Source organism: Emys orbicularis, chromosome 2 (assembly GCF_028017835.1).
Source record: "Emys orbicularis isolate rEmyOrb1 chromosome 2, rEmyOrb1.hap1, whole genome shotgun sequence".
Classification (NCBI taxonomy): domain Eukaryota; kingdom Metazoa; phylum Chordata; order Testudines; family Emydidae; genus Emys; species Emys orbicularis.
The window spans coordinates 268,025,532-268,049,231 of record NC_088684.1 but is presented as its reverse complement, the minus strand read 5'-3'; the positions used below and the strand labels follow the sequence as shown (position 1 = coordinate 268,049,231).

Genomic DNA, 23,700 nt, shown 5'->3' with positions numbered 1-23,700 from the left:
AAAGCTAAAAAAGTAACTTAATATGATTAGGTGCTGATTCTGGGCAGCTGCACTACAAACTTTCGTGTTGGTGTACTTTACTGTTAAACACTTCAGTTTTTAGTATTAAAATGATTTATGGCACACACTCAGGATTTTTACGTTTTGCCTTTCTTGCATTTTTCTGGCTGAAATTGAAAAAGTTATTTTATCACCTTCTCTTCTGTTTTCTCCTTAACAAAGCCACTGTTAAATCTGGATTCTGCACAGGATTCAGAGGAAAGAAATGCATCCAACGTCCTCGGCTGGAAGATGTCTTGTAATTATATTTCATGAAGCCTGATCAAGATCATGGGGTGCCACAAGCTCCTGTTTATTTCCAGACATGATAAAAAGTGTTGGAGTATTTTCCCCAGTGAAAAGTTTAATAAAAAAATAATCTTCAGGAATCCACACGAATTGTGTCAAATGTGTCTGGTAGCATTTCCTAGTCTCCATATTTTAGTTTATTCCTTTAAATGCAATCACTTTTTTGTGCTGCATAAGAAGAGAATTTAATAATCAAACTAGCTGTACTGCTCTCCTCTGACAATTTTTGGGCAGGCAGTTGTTTTTAGACAACAGGGATTAACATTTGAAAACTTTACCTGCCACTGTAGCATGTAATGTTTGAATTAGCTGCTCCATTAACCTAGTTACATATCCAGAAGCAAACAGCAATTTGACTCAAATCCCATCGGCAACAGTGTTCAGCCATTGCTTCCTCCCATCTACTATGCGATATTTTTCTTCGGGATTTAATATTACAACAGAAATACACCATCATAAAATAGGTTTGCCACTCTACAAATTGGGCATATGGTTCTTGTTTCTCATTCTCTCCTTACATCATTTCCTCCACTTGCTCTTTGAAAGGGAAAGATTTTGATGTCACAGTTAAGTCCCTCTCCTCTAAGGTGTTCATTTTGATTTCTCCTATGTCGCCCACTTTAAGGTCTTCCTATTCCCTTTCCCCTTTTTCTCTACACTGCACAAAGAATGAGGGGGCATGGAACAATAAAGGTGGAGAGAAAGAGCCAAGAAAAAAAAAAAGGGGGTACTTGGTGTAGTAGAGTCCTGTTGAGCAAATGCTTAAATAAGTTACTCCAAAACACCTAACTAACAGGCATTTAGAGCTTTGAATACCCAGTTCAGATACATAGCTTTTTGTCAAGTTGGTACAGGGCAAAGAATAATTTTCAAAAACATCAGAAGCAACACAGATTCAAATGGTTATTACAGGTTATTATCTTACTATCAAGAAACTGGACAGATAAAAGGAATTTTACAATGTTTTACCTTAATGCTCTCCTTCTTTGGAGTAGTTTTGAGGTTTTAAATCTGACTGAATTCTCTTTGTCAAAATCTATGAGAAAAGAAAAACACAGTAAAGAGGCCGTGTATTAATATTTAACATTTAAATGGCTGTATCATTATCTCAACTCTTTGATGTTGGAAATGGTAGTGTCTTAGAATCTATAGTTGAATGAATATGTACAGCTGCATGCCTAAAATGGTGCCAACTTAAAGTCTTGAGAAAAAGTACAGAGACCATATGTCCCTATAAGTTTTTAATATTCTTTGTGACAACTAAATATATATGGTTCAAGTGGTTTAAACACAGGAGACTGAGCTAGGAACTACTAAATTCTAACCCTGACTCTGGCTGCATCTTCCTCTGTGACCTTGGGCAAGTTACTTAAGCTCTTTGCCTCAGTTTCCCTGATTGTAGAATGGACCTATTTACCTGCTTAACAGGGGAGTATTGAGTTTAAGGTTTATAAAGTACTTTGAAGAGGAAAAGGGTTACAAAAACATATTGTAACAAACATGGGTTGGACCCTAGCGTTATTATAAAAACTGCACATTCACTGCAAAAGTCAGACATACCTAAGTAAATGTTTGGTGGAGCAATATATTCTGATGTCAGTGGCAAACATTAGTAAAGGTTCCCCTAATATCTGGCAAAAACCAAATCTTCCTGAATAAACTGGAAATACGTTTAGTCATTTCCATCCTTGGGTCTTGTTCACCGTGGGTGTAAAGGTGTGTTAGATACAATCCCGTTTAAACATTTATAGCGGGCAGGGTTCTAGCACAGAACCCCTAATATTGAAGAACCATACTATGCACTAGGGAGGTAAGCAGTCAATAGTGCAGTAAGGTTAGGAGACTGAGAAACAACCCGATCAGGGAAGTTGTGCTAGAAACCAGCTAGCAGCTATTTAAACATAGATGAAGCTACCATGATTTGCTCCTAGTGGGGAAACAGCCTTCGGTCCCATCTGCACTGAAGTGAGTTGTCTCAGGGGACCAAGATACAGAATGGTTGTTCCTTGACATAACTGAGGGATTGTTGCATCTTGCAATGTAGACTGATACATGCCCAACACTTTAACATGATTCAAGGACATGGTTAAAAGCTGGTATGTGCCATCTACACTGAGATGGGTACTGTGGTGTAACCATGTTGAGGGACAACAGGTTTATAACCAGTACCCGACACAGCTATTTATAATCTTGATGGAACCTATGATGTAACCAAGGGATACTGGTAGAATAATGGTGTAATTAGGTTTAATGTAGCTGGTTACCAAGAGTTACATTGTCAACGGGTCTCATGTCTGTACAACCTTTAAAAATTTGCTCGCTCATTCTCTCTTCCCATGCCTCAGCAGATGCATAGATTTAAATGGAGACCATTTAAATAGGATTATAAAAAGGCTAGAAAATATGTAAACCAATGACCTTTTTCTAGAATACTGGAATACACTGAAACAATTCAATATTTAAAGCAATCTTGTTAACAAGTAAACAGCATCCTTCTAGTTTATATAGGCATTATCATCTTTCCTGTTTTTTTGTTGGCATTTTGTTTCTCTTTCCAACTAACTACATGGAAAATAAAGCTCATTAATCATACAGCAGAGACATTTTGTAAGACCAGCTACAAAGTGTTATAAGCAAAGATTTACGAATGGTTTACTAATCATTACACTAATAATTAAAAAAAAAATTCCATAAACATTTTCTAGAAAGGCCAGATTTATAATACTGTAAAAGCACAGCATATAAAAATTCTCCACAAAAAAACCAACACAGTATGAGTTTGGTTAATCAAAACCAGGCATGCATAAAATTTATAACCATTCAAATAGTATATAACCCATCTTATACTATTTGGTACAAAAACAGCTGTCCACTACGAAAACCACATGTAGGCAACAGAAAAATTCCTCCCCACCGCAGCCAAAAAAGGGAGAGAGCAGCTTTCATCATCTGAAATTTGAAGAAGGGGGAAGGGGCAGTGGCTCGCAGAGGGGCATAGATTCATAGACTCTAGGACTGGAAGGGACCTCGAGAGGTCATCGAGTCCAGTCCCCTGCCCGCATGGCATGACGGACTCTGTTACCCATGAAACACGTTTAACAACATTTAACATTTTTAAATTGCTGTGCACTTTATAGGGCAAATTCATCTGCTCCCACAAAAACTTGTTTCTGGTATACAGCTATATTTTATGGGTCCCCTTGCCTTGATTCGTTCACATGTTGAAGACTTGTTACAGTGTAATAAAGTAACTTACTGTCACAATCTACTAAACCTTAAAATGTAGTTAATAAAAACATTGAAAGAATGGCAAAAAAGGCTCCTTTCAGGAGAACTTAACAGGTCCACAGAACAATCATTTTAAGGTGGCTCTATTTCAATGGTTAACCTAAAAACATACACAGTCCAGTATGCTAAAGAGAAATCACTGCAAATGTAACAATATTGTGTTCCCTCAACAGTGACAAGAAGATTATAAACACACTTATAATCCTATCAGAAATAATTTTAAGTATTTGTATTTACAATTCAGAGTATGTTTACTTCAGTGTTAAATTATGAACTTGCTTGTGAGTTTAACCATTCAATATATTTCCACTCAATCTACAAAATAGTGGTTAAAAACAAAAGCAGTTAAAATATAAGCAGTTAGAATATTAATTTAGGAAACCTGGACATTCCATTGTTACTCAGTACATTTAAAGGCCTTAATTCAACTGCAAGCTAAGCTAATTAGAAGATCCATCTAATCGGATTTTTGAAAAGTGACCTTTGAGGAAATTATAAAATAGACTAGATCCCAAACTGAGTACTAATTACTAAAGTACCAAATGCTTCTATGTAAGAACAAATAGTATGCATATACATTTAAAAAAAAAAAAAAAAAGGGTGGAGGGGGAGAAATCAATTGCATTCTTCTCTATCCACTTTGAACTCTTACCTTGCTCCTCAGAGTATTTAACATTTCCCAAATAGCTGGAGATCCAAGGATTTCTGAACATGGTTGCACAAACAAAGGATTCAGCAATGAGAAACTACAATGGGAGCTAATTCTCAACCAGCCACAGCCCTAGGCCCGTCTAAGCAATACTGTGTAGAGATTTTTCATAGCACAGGACTGAAGCTGTCAGGCTATCAAGTCCCAGGGAGTACAGTAAATGCATAGCAATAGGCTGCAAAGTAGAGCAGCTCAAGCCCAGTAATCAGATTACAAGCAGAAATTAGGCACATGAATGCTAAAACAAATTGGACAATGGTGATTGGGAGCTTTATAATATTACTACTTCAAAGCTCTAGCCAAATCACAAATTATATTCTAGCAAGAAGATATTGCAGAAACCCAATATTCTTTACAGGAAAATAAATTTCTCTCCAAGAGGAGTAATTCCTTCTTATCTCTAATCAGAATAAACTGCAAAGAATGCTTAAACACAAAGTAAAGCACAGCAACTGGGCTGTCAGAAGACTGACTTTTAATCATATCATTATGCTTAACATTTTGCCCATTCGATAGGCCAAAAAGGAATGTTTAAGCAGCGAAGATTTATGGGTAACATATGAACAAAATTACTGGTGGGAGAAGGGGAGTTAAGAACAGATACCCAGACACTTATTTTAATTTGAGACAGAAGGTGTAGAACTGTAAGACAATTTATCTAATAAGTACAGCATGGCTGCCACATTTATCTTAAACTAGATTTTATAGGTTTTGGATTCATTGTGGACTTCAATAATGAGAATTTCAGGATCCTTTATATTCCATTCTAAAAATCTGGAAGCACTTCTTCAGAAGGGTGCAATAACTGTTTTACAAAGCAGACCTGTTTGATCATCTCAGGAGTAAAATGAAGTAACCAACCAACCAAAGAGGTGTTAAAAATGGCTGAGACAAAAATTCACACACACAAACCCAAAACAGCCAAAGGCAATTATTGAATAACTAGTACTCTCCTTCCCCTCTCCTCCTCCACTCAGAACCACTTAAATGATTAAACACCAATGGAAGACTAAGGGTATGTCTACACTACAGGATTAATTCGAATTTATATAATTCGAATTTAGGAAACCGATTTTATAAATTCGAATGTATTCGGCCACACTAGGCACCATTAATTCGGTGGTGTGCGTCCAAGCTACCATAGTAGCATCGATTTCCAGAGCGTTGCATTGTGGGTAGCTTTTACATAGCTATCCCATAGTTCCCGCAGTCTCCACCCCCCTTGGAATTCTGGGTTGAGACCCCAGTGCATGATGGGGCAAAAAACATTGTCGCAGGTAGTTCTGGGTACAGCCTCCCCCTCCCTCCCTGAAAGCAACGGCAGACAACCATTTCGCGCCTTTTTTCCTGAGTGAACTCTGCAGACTCCATTCTGCATCAAGCATGGATCCCGTTGTGCTCCAGAACGCAGTCTTGAACATTATAAACACCTCGCGCTTTCTCGTGGAGTTTATGCTTACACAGGACCAGAAACAAGAGGCGAGGAGGAGGAGGAGGCGGCGATTGCAGCGCAGCGACCAGCGTGATGAGGACATGGACACGGACACAGAATTCTCTGAGACCGCGGGCCCCGGTGCTTTGGAGATTATGATGTTAATGGGCCAGGTTATAGGCTTTGAACGCCGATTCTGGGCCCGGGAAACAAGCACAGACTGGTGGGACCGCATAGTGTTGCAGGTGTGGGACGATTCCCAGTGGCTGAGAAACTTTCGCATGCGTAAGGGCACTTTCATGGAACTTTGTGACTTGCTTTCCCCTGCCCTGAAGCGCCAGAATACCAAGATGAGAGCAGCCCTCACAGTTGAGAAGCGAGTGGCGATAGCCCTGTGGAAGCTTGCAACGCCAGACAGCTACCGGTCAGTCGGGAATCAATTTGGAGTGGGCAAATCTACTGTGGGGGCTGCTGTGATGCAAGTAGCCAAAGCAATCACGGAGGTGCTGCTACGAAAGGTAGTGACTCTGGGAAATGTGCAGGTCATAGTGGATGGCTTTGCTGCAATGGGATTCCCTAACTGTGGTGGGGCAATAGATGGAACCCATATTCCTATCTTGGCACCGGAGCACCAGGGTACCCAGTACATAAACCGCAAGGGGTACTTCTCAATGGTGCTGCAAGCACTTGTGGATCACAAGGGACGTTTCACCAACATCCATGTGGGCTGGCCGGGAAGGGTTCATGACGCTCGCGTCTTCAGGAACACCAATCTGTTTAAACGGCTGCAGCAAGGGACTTACTTTCCGGACCAGAAAATAACCGTGGGGGATGTTGAAATGCCAATTGTTATTCTTGGGGACCCAGCCTACCCCTTAATGCCATGGCTCATGAAGCCATACACAGGCAGCCTGGACAGGAGTCAGGAGTTGTTCAACTACAGGCTGAGCAAGTGCAGAATGGTGGTAGAATGTGCATTTGGCCATTTAAAAGGTCGCTGGCGATCCTTATTGACTCGCTCAGACCTCAGCCAAACCAATATCCCCATTGTTATTACTGCTTGCTGTGTGCTTCACAATCTCTGTGAGAGCAAGGGGGAGACCTTTATGGCAGGGTGGGAGGCTGAGGCAAATCGCCTGGCTGCTGATTACTCGCAGCCAGACACCAGGGCGATTAGAAGAGCACACGATGAAGCGCTGCGCATTAGGGAAGCTTTGAAAACCAGTTTCATGACTGGCCAGGCTACAGTGTGAAATTTATGTTTGTTTATCCTTCCTGAAAACCCGCCCCCTTTATTGACTCATTCTCTGTAAGGAACCCACCCTCCCCCTTCCCCCAGCTTGCTTTCAAAGGAAATAAAGTCACCATTGTTTAAAAATCATTTATTCTTTATGAATTGATTATAAAAAGAGGGAGAGAACCTGAGTGGGGTTTGGGAGGAGGATCAGCGGGAAGGAAAAGCCCAGTAAAAAAAGGTTAAGAAAATGGCAGCCTTTTGCTTGGGCTGTCCACTGGGGTGGAATGGGAGGGTGTACGGAGCCTCCCCCCCCCCGTGTTCTTACACGTCTGGGTGTGGAGGCTATGGAACATGGTGAGGAGGTAGGGGGGTTATACAGGGGCTGTAGCGGCACTCGGTTCTCCAGCAGCCGTTCCTGAAGCTCCACCAGACGCCGGAGCATGTCTGTTTGCTCACGCAGCAGCCCCAGCGTTGCTTCCCGACTCCTCTGATCTTCCTGCCGCCACCTCTCATCTCGAGCGTCTCTCCTCTCCTCACGTTGGTCCCTCCTGTCCTCACGTTGGTCCCTCATGTCCTCACGTTGGTCCCTCCTGTCCTCACGGTCACTGGCTTCTTTCCTATACTTGCAAACCGTCTCCTTCCACTCATTCAGATGAGCTCTTTCATTCCTGGTGGATTGCATGATTTCGGAAAACATCTCTTCTCTCGTTTTTTTTTTACGACGCCTTATCTGGGATAGCCTTCGGGAAGGAGGAGGGAGGCTTGAAACATTTGCACCTGCTGGAGGGAGTGAAAAAAGGAGAGAATTTTTTTAAAAGATACATTTTTCAGAACAATGCTTATACTCTTTCACGGTGTATACTATTCACATTACATAGCACATGTGATTTCTGTGCAAGGTCGCATTTTGCCTCTTAATATTGAGTGCCTGTGGCTTTGCTGCTAGAGATCACAGACGCAGGTCGGGGAAACAGAATTCACCTTGCATGCTGCCATGGTAAGCCACTGTCTTTAGGCTTCTGCGCCCTGCTTTCCCACATACCAAGCAAAGCCCGTTGTGCTGCAGTTTTCCTGTTAGCTTGTTTTCTGCTGCTGAAGGTTAACACCCCCCCCCCATCCAATTCTCTGGGATGAGTGCTTTATCCCTCCCCCCACCGCCTGGCTGGTATCAGGGAAGATCCCTGCAGGAACCAAACTAACAAACCCCCCCCACCCGCCATGAATTCTCTGGGATGAGTGCTTTATCCCTCCCCCCACCGCGTGGCTGGTATCAGGGAAGATCCCTGCAGGAACCAAACTAACACCCCCCCCCCACCCGCCATGAATTCTCTGGGATGAGTGCTTTATCCCTCCCCCCACCGCGTGGCTGGTATCAGGGAAGATCCCTGCAGGAACCAAACTAACACCCCCCCCCCCCACCCGCCATGAATTCTCTGGGATGAGTGCTTTATCCCTCCCCCCACCGCCTGGCTGGTATCAGGGAAGATCCCTGCTAGCAAAACGCGAAAAGCTCTGGGCCAATCCTCCCCCCCCCCCCTTGCACTTGGCTAAATGCAGGGAAGGATTTCTTTTCAGCCACAGGCAAACAGCCCAGTAGGAACGGCCACCTCAGTCCCCTTAATTAAATTCCCTTATTTCAACCAGGTTACCCTAAGCGATATCACTCTCCTGAGGATTACACAGCAAGATAAAGAACGGATGTTGCTTGAATGCCAGCAAACACCGGGACCATACGCTGCCAGGCTCTGTCAGGCAATGATACCAGATTACTTGCTACTAGCATGGCGTGGTCAAGTGTCCTACCATGGAGGACGGAATAAGGCTGCACTGCCCAGAAACCTTGTGGCAAGGCTTTTGGAGTACCTCCAGGAGAGCTTCATGGAGATGTCCCTGGAGGATTTCCGCTCCATCCCCAGACATGTTAACAGACTTTTCCAGTAGCTGTACTGGCTGCGAATGCATCCCAAGTGCTCAGGGCAAATTAATCATTAAAAATGCTTGCTTTTAAACCATGTTTTATATTTTAAAAGGTAAACTCACCTGAGGTCCCTTCCATGGGGTCATGGTCTTGGGTGCTGGCTTGGGAGGCTTGGGAGGGTACTTCAGTCAGGGTGAGAAACAGTTCCTGGCTGTTGGGGAGAACGGAGAGCTGGGTGCTCTCTGCCAGCTCGTCCTCCTCCTCCTCCTCCTCTTCCCCTTCCGCGGAATCATCAGGTGTCCCTGATGAGATTATCCCCAGCTCGGAATCCACAGTCAGAGGTGGGGTAGTGGTGGCGGCCCCCCCTAGAAATGCATTTAGCTCAGCGTAGAAGCGGCATGTCCGCGGCTCTGACCCGGAGCGACCGTTTGCCTCCTTTGCTTTTTGATAGGCTTGTCTGAGCTCCTTGACTTTCACGCGGCACTGATCTGTGTCCCTATTGTGGCCTCTCTCCATCATGCCCTTGGAAATTTTTTCATAAGTTTTGGCATTTCGTCTTTTCGAACGCAGTTCAGCTAGCACTGAATCCTCTCCCCATATAGAGATCAAATCCAGTACCTCCTGTACGGTCCATGCTGGTGCTCTTTTTCGATTATCAGCCTGCATGGTTACCTGTGCTGATGAGCTCTCTGTGGTCACCTGTGCTCTCCACGCTGTGCAAACAGGAAATGAAATTCAAATGTTCCCGGGGCTTTTCCTGTCCACCTGGCCAGTGCATGCGAGTTCAGATTGCTGGCCAGAGCGGTCACAATGGTGCACTGTGGGATAGCTCCTGGAGGCCAATAACATCGAATTGCGGCCACACTAACGCTAATTCGAATTGACAAATTCGATTTTGGCGCTACTCCGCTCGTCGGGGTGGAGTACAGAAATCGAATTAAAGGGCCCTTTAATTCGAATTAAATGGCTTCGTTGTGTGGACGGTTCCAGAGTTAATTCGAATTAAAGCCACTAAATCCGAATTAAAGGTGTAGTGTAGACCAGGCCAAAATAGCAGTCAGGAATGTTAGACTTACAAAATGTTAGTTTATGGGTGTGCAGGCGTAGAGCCACTGCCTACTTAGACTGTATGTTCCTTGAGGCAGGAACTGTGCTAAATTATGTACCTGCATGGTGTCTACTGCAATGGGGACCGAATCCATCATAGGGGTCTCTATACACTACCACAATACAAACTTAGGAAAGATGCTATTTTGGATTTAACGTTAGCAGACCGCTAAGTTCAAATGTATCGTCCAGTCAAAAGAAAATAAAATGTTAATTTCAGCCAGTTTACCAGGAAGCAGTATGTATGCCTGTCAGGTTGTTTGAAGTGGTTTGCTTTTATTTTCTTTGGTGTTTATGAGTAATTTCTGACTCCATTCGGGGGGGGGGGGGGGGGGGGGGGGAAGAGAGACACTATTACTTCTTCCAGTTTCTTTAAACAGCCTGTAGCATGTTTAATACAGAAGATAGGATCTGGGTTCCAGAAGTATAGCCAGACATCTCCTGGTTACCAGGTCTACTTGTTGCAATTTTGGGGGGACAGTGGGGTGGGGAGGGAGGTTATGTCCATTATCTCTAAAATGGACCCACCTTCTTTGTGATGGGCCCAAATGCCTAATCCCTATAAGCTGAAGGCATCTTGTACTCCTTCACTCACCTTCTATGTAAGGGCACGTCTTCACTACCCGCCGGACCGGCGGGTAGCAATCGATCTATTGGGGATCGACTTATCGCATCTAGTGAAGACGCAATAAAATCGATCCCTGATCGCTCTGCCGTCGACTCCGGAAAGCCACCGCGGCAAGAAGCGGAAGCGGAGTTGACGGCGGCGCGGCAGCGGTCGACTCGCCGCCGTCCTCGCAGCCAGGTAAGTTGACCTAAAATACGCAACTTCAGCTACGCTATTCATGTAGCTGAAGTTGCGTATCTTAGGTCGACCCGACCCCCCCCACCCCCCGTACTGTAGACCTAGCCTTAGTCTCCTCTAGGACTTTAGCCATCATCTTGCTTGTGATAGAGATACAATGAGCAAGAAAAAAGTATATGTAGTCTTGGAAGGACATCGTAACTTCAAAACACCCCTCTATGAACTTGGTAATTTTAAATGAATTCTTACTCATGGTGTTCAAATGCTACTTATAGGATGTGTAAATAATCCTGAGTTTCCAGAACAGCTGCCAATTCCACTGTGAAAGCAGAACTTATGACAGACACTACTGTGGGTAGGACTTCCTCTCCTAGCGTTCAGGGCTGACAGTTCAAGAATGCAGGGGGTAGCTCATGAGTGTAAAGATAACTACTACTATGGAGGGCTTAAGGTCGGGGGAGGGAATAGATGAACTGCAACAGAGAATATCCATATCTGATTTTTCCCAAATGATCATTTGGTCTAGAGCTCAGCATCAAGCTCTCTTCACCTGAAACTGGAATTATTCACCAAGTGCTACTCTGTGCAGGATATCCATGAATACACCCCCCTGATCTTAGCACTGAATACTACTTCTACCATAGCATTCTGTGACCCTACATTACTGGCACTCGGATAATGGGTCTGTTCCGGTCCTTCAGAATTAGTTCTGTTGGAGGCAGAGGATTAAAATACAACAGCAGTGTGGCGCCATGCAGAAACAGGGGGAATTTGGACACATACTTCAGTCTTCAAGAGTTTCTCCATCCTCTATATAATGAGCAAGTCCACCTTCCCCTCCCCCCCATACACACAATTTGACCTGACCTCCTTTGTGGCAAAACCTAGTTTCATAGGGCCCATGGGGTCAGCACAGTGATGAGACTGCTGTTACACTAAAACCAGTCCCGTGAGAAGACCCATCAATTTGGCATTAAAAAACAAAACGGGGGGGAGGGAGGGGAAATCTTTCCATGAAGAGGGAGTGTGACGGGTTGGATCACAGAAACCCCCTTGGGAGCTGCCACCCAATGTGCAAAGACTACCCCTGCTTCTGTTTTCCCTGCCAGCTCAGGATTCCAGCACCCTGTCTTGCTGAGCCAGACACTCCAGTCTGCTCTAACAAAGACTCAGGGTCTGAATCACTTGTCCCAAAGCTGCAAGTTTACCTGAAAACCAGCTCACAGGAGTGTGCTTGTCTTTAGCACTCAGATGCCCAACTCCCAATGGGGTCTAAACCCAGATAAATCCGTTTTACCCTGCATAAAGTTTATGCAGGGCAAACTCATAAATTGTTCGCCCTCTATAACACTGATAGAGAGATATGCACAGTTGTTTGCTCCCCCAGGTATTAATACATACTCTGAGTAAATTACTAAATAAAAAGTGATTTTATTAAATACAGACAGTAGGATTTAAGTGGTTCAAAGTAGTAACAGACAGAACAAAGTAAGTCACAAGCAAAATAAAATAAAATGCGCAAATCTATGCCTAATCAAACTAAATACAGATAATCTCACCCTCAGAGATGCTTCAGGAAGTTTTTCTCAGACTGGACACCTTCCAGGCCTGGGCACAATTCTTTCCCCTGGTACAGCTTTTGTTCCAGCTTAGGTGTTATCTAGGGGATTCTCCATGATGGCTCCTCTCCCTCTCTGTTCTCTTCCACCCCTTTATATATCTTTTGCATAAGGCGGGAACCCTTTGTCTCTCTGGGTTTCCACCCCCCCTCACTGGAAAAGCACCAGGTTAAAGATGGATTCCAGTTCAGGTGACATGATCACATGTCACTGCAAGACTTCATTACTCACTTGCCAGCACACATATACAGGAAGACTCACAGGTAAACACAGTCATCTGCAGACAATGGTCCTTGTTAATGGGAGTCATCAAGATTCCAAACCATCATTAATGGCCCACACTTTACATAATTACAATAGGCCCTCAGAGTTATGTTTTATATTTCTAGTTTTAGATACAAGAGTGGTACATTTATACAAATCGGATGATCACACTCAGTAGATTATAAGCTTTGTAATGATACCTTACAAGAGACCTTTTGCATGAAGCATATCCCAGTTACATTATACTCACTTATATTTTTATAAAACCATATAGACTGCACAACGTCACACCCTCCTCCTGAACTTACTGCCAGAGACTTGGACACTGACCATGGCGGAGGCAGTATACCTAAAATTCGTTTTTGGGCTCCCCTATGGGGCAGACACTCCTGTGTCCCCCAAAAGGGAAAGAGACCCTGATCCAGCTGTAGGCTCACAGCTACCAGCTATGAGAGACCTTTCGCTGGCCAGCAAAATCCCCCCCCTTTCACTCAGGTTGGGTTTGCTTCCAGCTAGAGTCCTTGGGGTTTGTTCCCACCGCAGCAGTCACCAGGACCCCAACTTCCAGCTCCAGGATACATGTCTCTGTGCACCTCTTCCACTCCATTACAGCCAGGTCATGCTTCTGGGTCTTAATTGCTTTGTCTCTTAAGTCCAGGCTGGTGGGCAGCCTTTTCTTTTTCCAGGGCAGCCTTTTCCCAGGCAAATTGTACATCAATTTCCATTTGTCTTCCCTTGAGACCATCACTTGATGAGCTGGGATACCACAGAGAACACCCTCCTGCCAGAACAGGCACCCCTCCCCTCCTGTCTTGCTAGGTTAGACACTCCAGTCAGCTTCAGCACAGACAGAGGTTGGGCCACACCCATCTGCAGTTCACTGAAACTGAGATGTACTCAGCTCAGGGGCTTCTTAGTTAACAGAGACATTTCCAGCGCCCATTGTTCAGTCTTTCTGGGCAATTTGCAACTTGTGTAGTTTTAGCTTCTTTTGATCTTCATTCTTACTTATTTTGCTTCCTTTTTTGTCCCTAATTTCCTTTCCCGAAATAAGCAAACAGAAAATAACAAACCAGTAACCACTTTGTCTGTTCTTCAGCCACCACACTTAAAATTCACTTAAAATCACTACCAGTATCTCAAAGCAATCAGCTGTGCACAGATCCTGCCGACTACGCCACTGTGACGGGTTGGATCACAGAAACCCCCTTGGGAGCTGCCACCCAATGTGCAAAGACTACCCCTGCTTCTGTTTTCCCTGCCAGCTCAGGATTCCAGCACCCTGTCTTGCTGAGCCAGACACTCCAGTCTGCTCTAACAAAGACTCAGGGTCTGAATCACTTGTCCCAAAGCTGCAAGTTTACCTGAAAACCAGCTCACAGGAGTGTGCTTGTCTTTAGCACTCAGATGCCCAACTCCCAATGGGGTCTAAACCCAGATAAATCCGTTTTACCCTGCATAAAGTTTATGCAGGGCAAACTCATAAATTGTTCGCCCTCTATAACACTGATAGAGAGATATGCACAGTTGTTTGCTCCCCCAGGTATTAATACATACTCTGAGTAAATTACTAAATAAAAAGTGATTTTATTAAATACAGACAGTAGGATTTAAGTGGTTCAAAGTAGTAACAGACAGAACAAAGTAAGTCACAAGCAAAATAAAATAAAATGCGCAAATCTATGCCTAATCAAACTAAATACAGATAATCTCACCCTCAGAGATGCTTCAGGAAGTTTTTCTCAGACTGGACACCTTCCAGGCCTGGGCACAATTCTTTCCCCTGGTACAGCTTTTGTTCCAGCTTAGGTGTTATCTAGGGGATTCTCCATGATGGCTCCTCTCCCTCTCTGTTCTCTTCCACCCCTTTATATATCTTTTGCATAAGGCGGGAACCCTTTGTCTCTCTGGGTTTCCACCCCCCCTCACTGGAAAAGCACCAGGTTAAAGATGGATTCCAGTTCAGGTGACATGATCACATGTCACTGCAAGACTTCATTACTCACTTGCCAGCACACATATACAGGAAGACTCACAGGTAAACACAGTCATCTGCAGACAATGGTCCTTGTTAATGGGAGTCATCAAGATTCCAAACCATCATTAATGGCCCACACTTTACATAATTACAATAGGCCCTCAGAGTTATGTTTTATATTTCTAGTTTTAGATACAAGAGTGGTACATTTATACAAATCGGATGATCACACTCAGTAGATTATAAGCTTTGTAATGATACCTTACAAGAGACCTTTTGCATGAAGCATATCCCAGTTACATTATACTCACTTATATTTTTATAAAACCATATAGACTGCACAACGTCACAGGGAGATCTCCAAATATTTCAAGGTGGCCATTCTGTCCTTTAAAATGATCAAGTGATCAAGAGCAGAAGCATGTCCATCTCAGTGATATAGCAAGGCTATGCTATAGATCTGCTGTTATTTCCTTGCCCATCCCATCCCCCAGACCAATTTTTAAATGTCAGTTGCCTCTAACATATGAGCACAGCTGGAAGTTAAAATTGCAGTTAATGAAAAAATTAGGTTAAGCATACATTGCTAATCAAAAACAGACTGCCCACGAAAGATCTGTTGGCAGCTGAAGATTGTTCTGTAACTTCCCTCAGGAACTGCGGCAAAACGTCATCATTTTGTTTGGGGACACTGATTGTTGTAATCAAAGCTGGAGCTCAGACTGCTTGTAAGCTGCTCTCAACTTACAGTACAGCTTTATCCAGGAGTCAGCCCACCCCCACCCCCACCCCCAATCACGACATTTTTAAAAATATTAAATTTTGAGTTTTAGTTCTTGGGAGTTTCTTCTCAAGCCTCTCTCTGCAATCACGAGGGCTAGATGCTACATTGTAAAATGGCATCTTAGATTGTGCCACAATCACAAGACTCTGGGGACTGTGGCCACATGCAACAAGAACAAAACAAAACAAAACCACCACAAATTCAGGACAAAGTTGGCATTTTTTCCTAATGTTTCCAGAAAGAAAGAAAGAAAACAAACAACCACAACACAGCTATCAGCCCCCAAAATAAAGTTATAAAAAATTAAAGTATTTGTCCTGTGGTACGTTAAACAGAAAATGATTATCCATTCTATGTTAAAGCAAGACTGCACACAGTTTTTTTAAATAAAATAGATTTTAAAATAGATCACATACACCTCATCACCCCTTGCCCCCATATATATTGGCAAGTGGTATTCTCATTTTCCTTAGTGAAGGTAATTTATACAGGATTTCTAATCCGGGATAAAATCTCCTGACATGAGATCATCCCTTGAGTGGGAAGTATGTTTAATCCTTTTCACTTTCCTTTTATCACTTCTATTGTTATGCAATAAGTTCCAGAATCGTACGTTTCTGCGTAATTATTATGTAATTACAGTAACTCCTCACTTAACGTTGTAGTTATGTTCCTGAAAAATGTGACTTTAAGCGAAACGATGTTAAGCAAATCCAATTTCCCCGTAAGAATTCATGTAAATAGGGGAGGTTAGATTCCAGGGGAAAAATTTTTTGCCAGACAAAAAGGCATTATATACATTTTAAACAATTTTAAACAAGCAATTTAATACAGGTATTAAACAGACTGGCAGCCCTCCCATCAGCTCCCCTACGCCCACCCCCAGCGTCTCCCGCCCACCGGCAGATCCCGCCGATCAGCGACTTCCTCCTGTTCCCCCCTCCCGCCTCCTGCCTGCAGCAATCAGCTGTCTTGAGGCATTCAGGAGGCTGGGGGGAGGAGCGAGGACGCGGCTGCACACTGCGTCCTCGCTCCTCCCCTGAGCCTCCTGAATGCCGCAAACCAGCTCTTTGGTTAGTATTGCTATTTTGGACAAGTCTTCAGATAAATAGAACTCTGCATTGCATCACCTGCGTCAGGTAGTTTAAAACAGGTCACATGTGAAGAAATCAAAAACAAAGTTAATGGTCATAACACAAGAACTAGGGGCCACCAAATGAAATTAAGAGGCAGCAGGTTTAAAACAAACAAAAGGAAGTATTTTTTCACACAACGCACAGTCAACCTGTGGAACTCCTTGCCAGAGGATGTTGTGAAGGCCAAGACTATAACAGGGTTCAAAAAAAATAATTAGATAAATTTACGGAGGATAGATCCATCAATGGCCATTAACCAGGATGGGCAGGGATGGTGTCCCTAGCCTCTGTTTGCCAGAAGCTGGGAATGGGCGACAGGGTATGGATCACTTGATGATTGCCTATTCTGTTCATTTCCCCCTGGGGCATCTGGTATTGGCCACTGTCGGAAGACAGGATCCTGGGCTAGATGAACCTTTGGTCTGACCCAGTATGGCTGGTCTTATGTTCTTATGGTCAGTAAAATGGCACTCTGAGTACTGAGCTATCTGATGTAAAATGCCAGATGTGTTGAAAGGACATGGCCCATCCACCTGTTCTATATACTTACACATGAATTCTCACTTGGAAAAAAGAACCAATACTTTTGTATGCACCCCAAGAATCTAGATACTCTTTGTATTACTGTTTCAGTAAGCATTTTCCTCACTGAACAAAAGTAGTGAGATTTCTTGAAAGAGGCACCAATTTCAACAAGTCTCCTGCAAAAGATTATCAATTGCTTCCAAGAGCAGTAAGTTTTAAGAAAGATGGAGGCATGGAGGGATTTATTCCAGCATTCACGTAATGCATGTCAATATTCATTAGCCTATATATCAAGCCTATAGGATGATTTAAGATCAATACTTTTTTTAAAAAAAGTATTACGCATCCATTTAAGTTCTGGCTCATGTCAGAGAAGCCCATTCCCCAACCCAGTGATCTACTGTAGCGTATGTGGGTATCAGCAGGACACAGAATTGACCCAAATAAATCAGACTTACCCTGAAATGCTCCTGAATCTATAATGCAGCTTTGGAGTTCATAAAGAATTCTTTTAAGTTAATAATTCGAACAGTATTTTAAACACAGGAACTGTATCAATACACGGTAAAATCAATTCAAGTCCTATTACATTCCTTTCTGTGCTAGTGTTAGGTCTCTTGTTCTAGAAGTATACAGTACATCTTTTCTAGACCCTTCTCTGTTAGGCATCCCCAGGAAAATAATCTCCTGTTTAGTTTCTCAAAGACTGCCGTATATTTGGAACTGATTTTTTAATTATGTACACCACTGTTTGAAAATGAACACACTGAAATATGCATTATAGACAGATTTGCACATACATTGGGTACGGTTTCATTCATTTAAACCTAGCACCGTTTGTTAATAGAGCAGTCAATACTTAGTGTAGTCCTAACAGAATCTATGTATTCTATTATACCAAGAACCCCTTAACCTTCTGAAAGCTGATATGGACAAACTGCAAGGAATTTGCAGTGTCTAGACACCATCTTTGATTCCCTCTGTGAGTGAATGAAAATCAGAAGTCTGTATGCAGTGTGATGGTCTCAGGATATTCGAGAGACAAGGTGGATGAGGTAATATTCTTTTATTGGGCCAACTTCTCTTGGTGAAAGAGACAGCAGGAGTTGATCCAATAAGAGATATTACTTCCTCTACCTTGTCTCTCTAATCAGAAGTCTGAGGCTTTTAAAGCAAAGATGGCTTGTCGAATCTTTGAAGTAAGTCGACATGTAACTCATTACAATACTGATTTACTGCAATCCATTAAATTAACAATCTTGCCAAAAATCTTCACACCCACTTCGAATTTTTGCTATGCATAATATTAAAGAATTTAAAAAATAGGAGATAAAGCCATGCCTAAGTTTAAATTAAAATCTTGTGCGGGTTTGGATATCAGTAGTTCAGGAAGCATGAAGTCAAAACCAGGTTAAAGACATATCAACATGAGAAATCACCAGTGGCTGAAATGTATTAAAAACACATTTCTCCTGTTACAGTATACAAACCTGAGGCATTTGTGAACCAGAGTTTTGCCTTGTCCATGAAATTCCAGAATGCTATTTCTGGATGTGGTTCACAATAAAGTGCTTGTGCTTCAGAGGCTTTTAATTTTTTTGTTCAAACAGGTTAAGTAATTTAAACCCACCTCCAATTCAAAATCCTCCTCCTTCTCTAAACAGCTACGTTCACAGATGCTCTCAGCCTCCTGTCAAATAATTGCTTGTGCAGGCAGGTCTGCCACATTTAGCCATGGCATTGTAGAAACATCTGTTTTCCCCCTACTTGCTCAACAAGAAGCTTCACCTCTTTCTTAACTCTGAAGTGAACTGGATCTCTTCTCTTAGGGTTGTTCTGGAGTTTCCAGAAATTAAAGATTAAGTCATGTGCTGATCCTCCAGGAATAGGCAACCCTACTTTTCCTGGGATTGAACAAGGACTTGACTAGTCAGTATTCAGAGGCATTGCTTGCAAATGCCCTGCCATTCTGACAAGCTTTGTCAGCGAGGCAGTGCCAACCTCCTTCCTAGAAACTGTTTCCTCCCCACCTTCCCATACTTGTATTCACTTCAGTCTCCTCCCAAATACAAGATGATCCCCCAGAGTGGAATTCTGTTAACTCTAGGCAGTCTGCTTGGAAGACAAATGGAAAATGGCCCTGCACAGCTACGCCAGGATAAAGAGCTCAGTTAGATGACTCTACAATACAAGAGTGTATTCTAATGCAAAGATTAGTACTCTCCGAACACACGTATGAGCCCAAGGAAGAGTAGACCAGCTGCAAAAAAGCCTTTAAAACAAAGATATTTGATTTCTAAAGGAAAACATCAATTCTGTTTACCACTGCAGCATTGCACCCATTTCACAAGCTACACCATGACTAGTTACCTAGAAATATAACGGCCATTTCCAAGTCTTGAGATGAGGCAGACACTAAATCATAAGGGAGCCTAACACTATAAAAAGCTGTAATGTTTAAACAAAATATTTAACATTAAATGCTATTTTTTCTTAGTGCTGGCTTCACACAACATTTTGGCCTTTCTCTGGGTTGTCACATTGTTGGGGTGACATCTCAGGAGTTTTCACCATGACAACTGTCTAGAACGCCAGCCCTAGGGCAGCCCAATTGTAAATGTTCTGGTAAGTTATTGCTCATTCATGGTGACAAGTGTATTTCAGTCTGACGTTACGTTCTGCAGTTCTGAGCAAAATGCATTAAGAACATATGAAAAGGGAACTGGTCAGCACAGTGACCAGAGGGGAAGCTGCCGTTGTGACCTGGGTTGAATGGCTAAAAGCAAGATCGCTCCTCTTAGTCCCCTTTAGTGCATGCTGCAAATATACCAGACAGTCTCTAGTGTGCTCAAGAGAGGAACAAGCTACTAATAGTGGGCCTGACAAGAGGGGAGGAAAGGGGGGGGGGGTAAATTGTGCCAGAGGCTCAGCAAACATGATGTACTGGGGCTTCAAATTTCTCTTGACGGGCCGGAGCAAGAAAGTTATAGGTCCGGATTGAACTGTATTAGCAGAGCTATGTAGGGAAGCACCTGGCTGCACTATGCTTGGCTGAGTCTATGGGCACTCAATATCACTGGTAAGGAATAACAATTGCAAATATACGTATATTTTACTTAAAAGCCTTTCTCAGTGTGAAAGCCAGTCATTGCGATGGGTAAGTGAAACGATTCAGTCAGTGCTATCCTACACATGAAAATCTGGTTTTGATATTCCCTCTCTTTCACAAAGGATAAATTCACTCTTTCAGCCAGTAAACCGTCTTCTGAGAAGGGAAATGAAACTGCACGTCTGCTGTGCTAAAAGAATGTTACCTGAAGAAACAGAACGTCACAAATCGTTTTTCTAAAACTGGTTTCTCAGTTAATAGGATATTCAGACAGCAAAGCACTTGACACAACCAGGCTCTACAAAGAAATATATCTCATAAAGCCCCGGCAAGATTATCAGAGAGAGTGGTGAGCTAATGCATATTATAATCATAAAGTGCTCACTGTGCAGTCAAAGAGCAATACTGAAGCCCCCTTTTCTAAATCACAGCATTTACAAAGAGCTTCACATCCTCTTTAGCCTCCTTTGCGACACCTGCAAACTAAAGTTTTATCTTTTATGAAAAATGAACTGAAATGCAATGCATTATCCGTACGATAGTACTGGGCCACATCGCATAGATCTGGGCTGTATCTAGCTCTAAGCTGAACGCTCAGTTAGCTGCCATCCAGCATATTCTGACCCCAGACACCATTCTCAGCTGCTTACCTAATAAGGCAACGTGCAAGTTGACTGGCTGGCTTATAGGTCATCCAGTGTTTACCTTGCAAGCTTACAGCATGCAAGCAACTGACAGCCTACCTTTTGGCAGACAGAGGGTGCTCAGCTATCCCTTGTCAACAGCAGAAAAAAAGTTTCACTATATTAACACAGCAATAGGAACCATTGTGTAGGAGACTACTATATGCAAAGTTATGAAGATGCCGAATCTCATTTGCAGAGGCTGGAACATATTGCATTTGCCATTTCATGATACTAGCAGCTTACAGCTTTGTTAATTTATTTTACGGACATGAACATAAAGCCCCAGATGGTAAGTGCAATTATTTTTTATTCAACACATTTTAGGACAATTTGCTATTTCAAAGTCAATCAGTTTCCAAATAAACGCATTTGCTGCTTGCTTAAAAATGGGCCACTACAGCAGTTGCAAACAGCTACTTTCCAACGTTCTAGACAGCAAGGTACCTAACTGTCCAATACATGTATTTTCTCCTGAACTAGATGAAAGCAAAATAGAAACATTCATTTGAAACACTTTTTAATTTTGATAATCTTTGGTAGCGAGAGACTTCCGTTGTACAACGGTACAGAAGAGTTCTGCAGTGGAGTACTCACACCAAAACTATCATTTGGTAATTTTTTAGCTTTTGATGCCCATAGCTCCTACTGTTATTCACAAAAGTTTTCATGCAGTTCCCAACTCACATGCTACACTGCCATTGTGTTATGTTTACTAGTGGATGCCTATGAGAGAAGAGCACCAAGACCGTTCCCTAGGCTTACAGCACAGGTAAAAACCAGGGGGGAGTGGAGGGCAGTACAAATCCCACTCTAGGTATAGGAGAAGGGAGCTCCCTCCACATGCTCCCTCTTGTTGTATGGTGCAGTGAGCGCTCCCCCTCACGTTGCAATTGGCTTTTTCACCAGGCCTCCCACACCAACAGTTTAAGTGCAATTCCCCAAATGACCACTTCCAACATCTGAGTCAGTATTATTTTTTAAGACCCTGTAGGCACAATTTAGGAACTAACTTCCTTCCAGAGGACTGGAGACTTCCACTCTTCAGCAGATATTGGGGGTGAGGGAAGGAAAGTTTATAAAAGAAAGAGGGGGTAGTCACCAGGTCACTAGACACCAACAAAAAGATGCTGTCTGACAACTTGGAAATATTTCTTCACTTTTTGGATTTCGACACGGATTTCATATACATTGGTTTGAAATAGTGAAAAATACTGACACAGCATAAAACCAAAATAACTATCCAGTGTTATTGGGCACAACAGCCACACATTTGCCAAGTGACTTCCATTATTAGAAAATCTTTAGTCCACAATGACTAAATAAAGCTGGGTTTGGGAACCAAATCTGCCATTGTGGGGGTAGGGTGCGGGGGGACTACTGCAACAACTGTACAGTTACCCTTGCAATGAATTAGCCAGGATGGGTAAGAATGGTGTCCCTAGCCTCTGTTCGTCAGAGGATGGAGATGGATGGCAGGAGAGAGATCACTTGATCATTGCCTGTTAGGTTCACTCCCTCTGGGGCACCTGGCATTGGCCACTGTCGGTAGACAGATACTGGGCTAGATGGACCTTTGGTCTGACCCAGTACGGCCTTTCTTATGTTCTTATGAATCTCTTGCTCATACAATCATGGTTAAAAAGTACTAGTGTATATGGCTGAATTGCTCTTATAAAAAGAATGTGTTAAAAACACTACAGGGAATCATGTTGACAGTTGGTAAACTTAGCTTCTATCATCATTTACTGTCCACTTTGTGTCAAAGTGTAACAGCAGATCTTGGATCAAACCTAGGGTTACCATATTTAAGCATTAAAAAAAAAAAGAGGACACTCCACGGGGCCCTGGCCCCGCCCCTTCTCCGCCCCTTCTCCAAAGTCCCTGCCCCAACTCCGCTTCCTCCCCTGAGCGCCCCGCATTCCCCCTCCTCCCTCCCAGCCACGCGAAACAGCTGCCCGAGCGCTACCGGCTTCACGGTTTACTGGGCAGCCCCCAGACCTTGTGCCCCCGGCCGGGCGCTTCCCCAGCGCAGCCGGAGCCCGGAGGATACTGCTCCCTCCTCTCCAGTCACACCCCTGCCCTCTCTCCAAACCTCCCGGTGGCCTCACCCAGTTAAGAGCAACGAGAGTGCAACGCAGGTGGCTGTTAGGGCTGGGGGAAGAAAACTTTTGCTGCAGCAGAAAGGCACTGGGAGCACTTTTGCCCAGCTGCAAACTGCCGAGTGACACCCGATGCGAAGGGCCAGAGACCAGCCAGATCCACCAGCCCAGCCCCGTTTTCTACACGTTGTCCAAGACCCGGCGCTGCATCGCCCCCCGGTCTGCATCCCGCCCCCCGCCGCGGTGCTGGGTCTACTCACGCTGCTGTTGTGGCCCGACCAGTGCACCATGGCTTGGTTGTGCGCCGAGTCCCCGGTCAGCAAGAAAGTGCAGCTCCTCCAGCCTGAAGCGGGTGGCTTTGCCCTGCGGCTGCTCGGGGGATGCTCCTGCCACCTCCCTGCCCTGCTGGTCCCGCTCCGCCGGGACCCCCCTGGCTCTGCTCTGCTCCGCCTGGCTCCTTCTCAGCCGGCTGCCGCGGGGCGCACGCCCAGTCGGGGTCCGCTCTTTGCCACGCCGGCCCGACAGGGCGGGCGCAGTCCCCCGGGGGGGAGCTCGGAGTCAGGCTGGCTGGTCCGTTTCTCCTGGCTGGGAGCAGCCAGGGAGGTCACTTCCCCGCCAGCCGCCGGGAACCGGCTCTCCTCTTTCCCCGCGGCCCG

The 23,700-nt window shown here is 43.9% G+C and overlaps 1 long non-coding RNA gene across 1 annotated transcript in view; it reads right to left on the bottom strand.

Moving 5' to 3' along the window:
• Positions 1-23,700, bottom strand: part of LOC135873958 (uncharacterized) — a 74,059-nt gene that overhangs the window by 5,187 nt on the left and 45,172 nt on the right. The window contains exon 2 of the long non-coding RNA XR_010561136.1: positions 1,318-1,384. This is a non-coding gene — a long non-coding RNA (uncharacterized LOC135873958). The remainder of the gene's footprint in view (positions 1-1,317; positions 1,385-23,700) is intronic.